Source organism: Rhinopithecus bieti, unplaced genomic scaffold (assembly GCF_001698545.2).
Source record: "Rhinopithecus bieti isolate Rb0 unplaced genomic scaffold, ASM169854v2 scaffold_68671, whole genome shotgun sequence".
Taxonomy (NCBI): Eukaryota; Metazoa; Chordata; class Mammalia; order Primates; family Cercopithecidae; genus Rhinopithecus; species Rhinopithecus bieti.
In genome coordinates, this window is record NW_016827678.1 from 277,465 (window position 1) to 286,434 (window position 8,970).

Genomic DNA, 8,970 nt, shown 5'->3' on the forward strand with positions numbered 1-8,970 from the left:
AAAAAGGATGAGTTTGCGTCCTTTGTAGGGACATGGATGCAGCTGGAAACCATCATTCTTAGCAAACTATCACAAGAACAGAAAACCAAACACCGCATGTTCTCACTCATAGGTGGGAACTGAACAATGAGATCACTTGGACTCAGGAAGGGGAACATCACACATCGGGGCCTATCATGGGGAGGGGGGAGGGGGGAGGTATTGCATTGGGAGTTATACCTGATATAAATGACGAATTGATGGGTGCTGATGAGTTGATGGGTGCAGCACACCAACATGCCACAAGTATATGTATGTAACAAACCTGCACGTTATGCACATGTACCCTAGAACTTAAAGTATAATAAAAAAACCAAAAATAAAAATAAAAAAAGAATGGTGCTTACTTAATCTTACAGAGGAAATCTTCAATCTACAGAGTTGTCAAAATAAGCAGATAAAATCTGGAATGATTAACACGTCATCACAGCAGTAGTTCTTGTGTGGTTTTCTAGTCATACCTTCGAATGTAGTAAATGAAGTGATCTTACTTTGGGCTTTCTCTTGCTGAAAGCAGTATTGTTCACTCAAGTCAAGTGTTCATTTTAGAGATGTTTTACCAGTGTAAAATAACTCCATCTTGTTAACCAGTTAAAATAACTCCATCATGGCATTCAGATCTCTCCTATCTTCTTTAATTTTATAAAGATAAGACTAGCATCAGCCTGATCCTTTCCAACCTCTGTAATCTGTCTTGTTTCCTATCGGATATCAATCCTCACAAGCATCCTGCTATATGGCATAGGTACATAAAAGTGCCTGCCACTCCTAGTATCATCAATCCTACCACCACTGTGGAGCTTAGATTTTCCAGCCCACCAGGACAAATACAGCTTAGTGTTAGAGGCCATCAATTATACTGTCCCTATTCATTTTAATTCCATTGAAATATCTAAGAGGGAAGATATTAAACATAGTAAGGAAGGCACTTTGAACGGCTGGGATATAAGAGAGTGGTAATCCAATGGCCTCCTCACTTTATGTGGACTTTTGTCCTTTTGTACACCTGTCTCTGGTTTGGTTTCTGAAGATGATAATTATAATTCTGTATATTTCAACTCAAATATACTTAAAACTGACTTATAAAATAAACATTCAGCCACACATCAAGAAAATCTTCCATTTTGATATCACATTTTTAAAAGTTCAAAATTTAAAGGAACTTCTCTCTCACCCACTTTGCACAATAACAATTCTAACATCCAAGATTCCTTCCAGGTGTCATTCCAGGTGCCACCTTTGGCAGCTGCCAGAGGCTTTAATCTAAAGCACACACTGCTTGTGTAAAGAGAAGTTATCAGATGTTTAATATATCCACTAACTAATCAAAGAACTTTTCCTATATAATCCACAAATTTAAGATGAAAGGAAGGATAAAGCTGTTGGAAATATTTTGTCTTAAGAACAAATGCAAATGTACGTTATTCAATCACTTGAGGCTACAGAAATCTCTACTCTGGAAATGCATATACAGACACTACCACAAAATCCAGAATATATTTTATATCATGATTTCAAATGCAGGATAAGCAAGGTCTCAGTATGCAGTAGAATTAGCACATTATTTTCTATTTTAATATGTGACTACTTCTGGTCTACAGAATGTAACTATAAACATAATCTTTTAGAGAACTTGTAAAACATTTTCTTATCTATCACTTACTTTTTTATGGAAATGGTATAACTGAAGAGACATCAAGGAGAGTTTTTTAGTACATATTATGTTAGATATTAAAAATATTTTATCAAAACATAGCCCATAAAATCATTAACCCAGAAGAATATCATAAAATATTAGCTCAGTTTTTTTAAGGAACGTCTATTTTTTACTCTAAATATATCATAAGATTTACAGATATTCAAAGGTCTGCAACTAAAGCACTAATATTTAAAATATAACAAAGCTGCCTCCAAAAAAATCTCAACTTTTCTTGTTATAGGTTAATGATTATCATCAGAAGAAAAGTCTGTTTACATTAATATAAAACTGACTAGCCTAATTTTAACTTCATCCAAAAGTCTGTCTCAATAATTTGAATAAATAAAAAATTAAAAACTTATTTCTGAATTCACACCACTAAAGATAAGTCAGTATTTATGCCCCAAGGACCTTTTCTCAGCTCAGTTAAAAGATAAAAGATTTGTTTTCATGTTTGAGGCTTTCAAAGTCTATGGCAATTTGTAAAATGTCAACATCCACTGAAATTTGGCCCTTAGCTCTCTAAATTCTCCTTTGTACATGCAGATGTTTCTGCAGATAATTGTGACTACTTTCAGGCATAACTAAAAAGACCAGTATGTAACTGAGCGTTTTCCATATAACATATTAAGTAAAATGTGTCCTTTGTCTTAGAGAGCTAACACTATCTATTGAGGCTGGCAATATTTGTGATTTTGCTCAAAAGTAAGTACTCTATGATTTCTGCACCTCCTTCTGGTCTAACAACTCCTTAAAACTTTTTAAGCCATCTATAGTGCTTTTAGGAATTGAAATCAGATTTCCTAGCATCCCTGCCATTGTATCAATGACAGCATGAGTTCCACTCACAGTAATGAAAAAAATAAAAAAGACATCAGAATTATGTTGAAAGAAATAGAAATCATAAAAAGAGTTTTGCTAGAAAATCCTGTAAAAAAAGAATTTGTTTTCAGAAGCAAAAGTACATGAATGAGAATACAACTTTCAAGAGAATAAAGAATGAAACTACAGTTTGGGCATACCTACTAAACCACATTCATCGGAGTATATTAATGTATTCCAAACAAAAGCAAGAAAAACAGAACATTCTACCTCACCCTGAAATATTCAATATTCTCTTTTTCTCTCTCTCTCTGTCTCTCTCTGTCTCTCTCTCTCTCTCTCTCTCTCTCACACACACACACACAGACACACACACACACACACATGCACGCACACATTTATCAATATATGAGATGTGTCTAGAACTAAAATATTCTTTGAGCATCTAGGATTCATTTTCAAAGTTTCTTTTCTCTTCAACCTCCCCCTAAAGCTATCTAATATTTTCAGTAACAACAGAATTCTTGGCCACATTGGTAAAAGAGTGGTTCAGAAGTAAATACTCTGAATGTTCACAGTTCCAGTACTTCAAGACCATGCCTTTGAACTGATTACACGTAATTCTTCCATCTCTGACACTATTTATAAGCTAATATAAAATCACCTATAACAGGGTTGTCAAGATTATGGTCCACAGACCACTTGTATCATAATCATATGGAATATTTGATAAAACTAGAATCTTGAGCCCCTACAAGACCTACCAAATTCAAATCTCTAAAAGGCAGCCCAGAAATGTGTATTTTAGCAAGCACCCCATATGAGACTCGTGCCAAAGGAAGTTTGAGAATCACAAATCTGGAATCTGAAAGGTCTGTAAATAAATTCAGAAGATATCTTCCATTGTTTTTTCTATAGTCTGTGAAATGTAAGAAGAAATTTCTTCTCATTATTAAAGTATAATAAGAATCTATGTTGAAAAATCTATCACAAAAGTAAGCACAAGCTTTAGATATTTGTTAACAGCACTGTACATGTTTTTAATTATAGTAAATCAAGTCCTGGATCAGAAGCTAAACAGTATACCAGAAGGAAAAGCTTATTTCAGCAGGATAATCTCCTTCTACAGGTGGACAAGATTATCTATACAAGTCAATATAAATTCCACTAAAAATGATGTGAGAACATACCTCTTAGTCTAAAAAGAGGTAAACTACATTTATTAACAACCAAAAATCAACTACCTATATTACACTGACCTATGTACTTGCCATATGTTGCACTCTATAACAATGTATCTTCAGGGGCTCAGGCATTTCTTTAAATTTTTCCATTTTTGATAATTTCAACTTTTATTTTAGATTCAGGAGTACATTTGCAGGTTTGTTACTTTGATATATTGCATGATGCTAACATTTAAGGTACAACTGATCCCGTCACCCAGATACTGAGCATAGTACCCAATAGTTTTTCAACTTTTGGCATCCTTCCTAGCTCCCCACTGTAGTGGTCCTCAATGTCCATCATTCCCATCTTTATGTCCATGAGTATCTATTGTTGAGCTCACCCTTATAAGTAAGAACATGAGGTATTTGGTTTTCTGTTCCTGTGTTAATTTGTTTAGAACAATGGCCTCCAGCTGCATCTATATTCCTGCAAAGGATATGATTTCATTCTTTTTATTGCTGTAAAGTATTCAATAGTGTACACGTACCACATTTTCTTTATCCAATCCACCACTGATGAACACTTAGATTGATTCCATGTCTTTGCTATTGTGAACAGTGCTGTAATGAATATACAAGTGCATGTGTCTTTTTGGTAGAACGATTTATTTTCTTTTGGATATATACCCAGTAATGAGACTGCTGGGTTGAATGGCAGTTTAAAGTTCTTTGAGATATTTCCAAACTGATTTCCATAGTGGTTGGATGAATTTGCATTCCCACTAACAGTGTATAAGCATTCCATTTTCTCTGCAGCCTTGACAGCATCTGTTATTTTTTGACTTTTTAATAATAACCATTCTGACTGGTGTAAGATGGTATCTCCTTGTGGTTTTGATTTGCATCTCTCTGATGATTAGTGACACTGAACATTTTTTCACATTTGTTGGCATGTACGTCTCTTTTGGAGAAGTGTCTGTTCATGTCCTTTGCCCATTTTTAAATGGAGTTACTTGCTTTTTGCTTGTTCAGTTAAGTTCCCTATAGATTCTGGATAGGAAACCTGTGTCAGATGCATCGTTTGCAAACATTTTTCCCATTCTGTAGGTTGTCTCTTTAATCTATTGATAGTTTCTTTTGCTGTATAGAAAAGCTCTTTAGTTTAATTATATTCTCATCAATTTTTGTTTTTGTCGCAATTGCTTTTGAAGACACAGTCATAAATTATTTTCCAAAGTAGGTATCATTTATGGTGTTTCCCAGGTTTTCTTCAAGGATTCTGGTATTTTGAGGTCTTACTTTTAAGTGTTTAATCCATCTTGAGTTAATTTTTATATAAAGTGAAAAGTAGGAGTAGTTTCATTCTTCTGCAAATGGCTAGCCAACTATCCCAGCACCATTTATCAAATAGGAAGTCCTTTCCCTATTGCTTATTTTTGTTAACTTTTTAAAAGATCAGATGGCTGTAGGTGTGTGGCTTTATTTCTGAATTCTCTATTTTGTTCCATTGGTGTATTTGTCTGTTTTTGTACAAGTACCATGATGTTTTAGTTACTGTAGCCTTATTGTATAGTTTGGGGTCAGGTAATGTGGTGCCTCTGGCTTTGTTCTTTTTGCTTAGGGTTGCTTTGACTATTTGAGCTGCATTTTGGTTCCATATGAATTTTAAAATAGTTTTCTAATTCTGTGAAAATGACATTAGTAGCTTCAGAGGAGTAGAAATGCATCTGTAAATTGCTTTGGACAGTATGGCCATTATAATATTAATTCTTCCAATCCATGAGCATGACATTTTTTTTCCATTTATGTGTGTCATCTATACTTTCAGCAATATTTGATTGTTGTCCTTGTAGAGATCTTTCACCTCTTTGATTACATGTATTCCTAGGTATTTTATGTATATTAATTGAAGCTATTTTAAATGGGATTGTGTTCTTGATTTGGCTCACAGCTTAAACATTATTGATATATCGAAATGTTACTGATTTTTATACATTGATTTTGTATCCTGAAACTTCACTGAAGTCATTTATCAGTTCCAGCAGTCTTTTGACAGTCTTTAGGGGTTTTTTAGGTCTAGAATTATATCATGAGCAAAAGAAATAATCTGACTTCTTTTCCTATTTGGATATCTTATTTCTTTCTCTTACCTGATTTATCTGATAAGGAATCCCAGGAGTATGTTGAATAGGAGTGGTAAGAGTTAGCTTCCCGTTCCTATTCTCAAGGGGAATGCTTCCAGTTTTTGACTGCTTAGTATCGTGTCTCCTATGGGTTGGTCATAGTTATTAAAGTTTTGAAGTATAGTTCTTCAATGCTTAATTTCCTGAGGGCATTTTGTCATAAAGAGATGTTATCGATTTTATCAAAAGCTCTTTCTACATCTATTGAGATGACTGTATGATTTTGTTTTTATTTTAATTCTGTTTATGGGGTGAATCACCTTTTTTGATTTGTGTTTGTTGAACAAACCTTGCATCCCATCAGTAAAGCCTACTTGATCATGGTGCATTCACTTTTTGATGTGCTGCTGGATTTAGTTTGCTAGTATTTCCTTTTCAAGATTTTTGCCTCTGTGTTTATCAGGGATACTGGCCTATCGTTTTGTTTCTTTGTTATGTTTTAGCCAGGTTTTGGTATTCAGAGTAATGCTGGCTTTATAGAATGAGTTAGGGAGGAGTTCATCCTCCTCAATTTTTGGAGTAGTTTCAGTAGGATTAGTGCCAGGTCTTTTTTGTACATCTGTTAGAATTCGGCTGTGAATCCATCTGGTCTGAGGCTTCTTTTTGGTGGTAAGTTTTTTATTGCTGATTGAATATTGGAACTTGATACCAGTCTGTTCAAGGTTTCAGTGTCTTCCTGATTCAGTCTTGGAAGGTTGCATGTTTCCAGGAATTTATTCATTTCCTCTAGATTTTCTAGTTTGTGTGTATATATGTGTTCATACTCATCTCTGAGAATCTTTTGTATTCCTGTGGAATCAGTTGTAATGTCACCTTTGGCATTTCTGATTGTGCTTATTTGACTTTCTCTCTTGTTTTCACAGTTAATCTAGAGAGCAATCTATCAGTCTTGTTTATTCTTTCAAAATGCCTACTTCTGGTTGCTTTGATTCTTTGTATGGATATTTGGGTCTCAATTTCATTCAGTTCTTTTCTGACTGAAGTGATTTCTCTTGCCAGCTTTGAGATTAGTTTGTTCTTATTCTTCTAGCTCCCCTAAGTGCAATGTTAGTTCATTAATTTGAGATCTTGCTAACTTCTTTTTATTATTATTACATTTAAAGTTCTGGGTTACATGTGCAGAACATGCAGTTTTGTTACATAGGTATACATGTGCCATGGTGGTTTGCTGCACCCATCAACCCATCACCTACATTAGGTACTTCTCCTAATGTTATCCCTCCCCTAGCCCACCACCCACTGACAGGCCCTCGTGTGTGATGTTCCCCTCGGTAAGTGTTTAGCACTATAAACTTTCCTCTTAACACTACTTATGCTGTATCCCAGAGATTTTGGTATGTTGTGTCTCTATTTTCATTTATTTCGAAGGGTTTTTTTTGTTTGTTTTGTTTTGTTTTGTTCTGTTTTGTTTTTTGAGACAGAGTCTCACTCTGTCACCCAGGCCGGAGTGCAGTGGCGCGATCTCGGCTCACTGCAAGTTCTGCCTCCCGGGTTCACGCCATTCTCATGCCTCAGCCTCCCAAGCAGCTGGGACTACAGGCACCTGTCACCACACCTGGCTAATTTTTTGTATTTTTAGCAGAGACAGGGTTTCACCATGTTAGCCAGGATGGTTTCGATCTCCTGACCTCGTGATCCGCCCACCTTAGCCTCCTAAAAGTGTTGGGATTACAGGCATGAGCCACTGCACCCGGCCGTTTTTGTTTTCTTCATGGAGTCTCACTCTGTCGCCCAGGCTGGAGTGCAGTATGCAATCTTGGCTCACTGCAACCTCTGCCTCCTAGGTTCAAGTGATCGCCTGCCTCAGCCTCCTGAGTAGCTGGGATTACAGGTGCCCACCACCATGCCTGGCTAATTTTTTGTATTTTTAGTAGAGATGGGGTTTCAACATCTTGGCCAGGCTGGTCTTGAACTCTTGACCTTGTGATCCACCCACCTCAGCCTCCTAACGTGCTGGGATTACAGGTGTGAGACACCGCTCCCAGCCTTGACAGTATTTTTTTTATATCTGCCTCAATTTCATTGTTTATACAAAATTCATTCAAAAGCAAGTTGCTTAATTTCCATATAACTTTGTGGTTTTGAGAGATTTTCTTGGTAATAATTCCTATTTTTATTCCATTGTGGTCTGAGATTATAGTTGGTATGACTTCAATCTTTTTATTTTATTGAAACTGCTTTATGGCCAAGCATGTGATCGGTCCATCTTGGAGTATTTTCCATGTGCAGTTGAGAATATATATTCTGTGGTTGATGGGTAAAGTATTCAGTATATGTCTATTAGCACCAATTGGTCAAGTGTTGAATTTAAGTTCAGAATTTCTTCATTAGCGCTCTGCCTCAATGAGCTTTCTAATGCTGTCAGTCAGATGGTGAAATCCTTCAGTATTACTGTGTGACTGTCTACATTTTTAATAGGTCTAGAAGTACTTTAGGACTACAGGTCCTCCAATGTTGTATGTGTATATATATAAGACAGTTAAGTCTTCTGGTTAAATTTAACCCTTTAATCACTATGTAATGTCTTTCTTTGTCCTTTTTCACTGTTGTTGGTTTCATGTCTGTTTCATCTAATATAAGAATACTTACCACTGCTCTTTCTTATATTATTTGTGCATAATGGATTTTCCTCCAACCCTTTACTTTGATATTATGGATGTCATTATGTGTGAGATAGTTCTCTTGAAGACAGCAGATGGATGGGTCTTGCTTTTTTATCCAAGTTGCCACTCTGTGCCACTTAAGTGGGATGTTTAGAACATTTACATTCTAATATTGATATGTGAGGTTTTGATACTATCATGAAGTTGTTGACTGGTTGCTTTGTAGTTTCTACCATTTGGCTGCTTTTTCTAGTCTGTGGGCTATGTACGTAAGTGTCTTTTTGTGGTAGCAGGTATTGTTTTTTCATTTCCAAGATTTCTTGTAAAGTTGGTCTAGTGGTAACAAATTCCCTTGGTGCTTGCTTGTCTGAAAAAAATATTTTATTTCTCCTTCACTTATTCTTTTATTTTTTATTTATTTTATTTTTTATTTGTTTTATTTTTTATTTTTATTATAC

The 8,970-nt window shown here is 35.4% G+C and overlaps 1 protein-coding gene across 1 annotated transcript in view; it reads right to left on the reverse strand.

Annotated features, from left to right (window-relative positions):
- Positions 1-8,970, reverse strand: part of ADAMTS3 (ADAM metallopeptidase with thrombospondin type 1 motif 3) — a 304,823-nt gene that overhangs the window by 227,994 nt on the left and 67,859 nt on the right. The gene's annotated exons all lie outside the window — the stretch shown is intronic.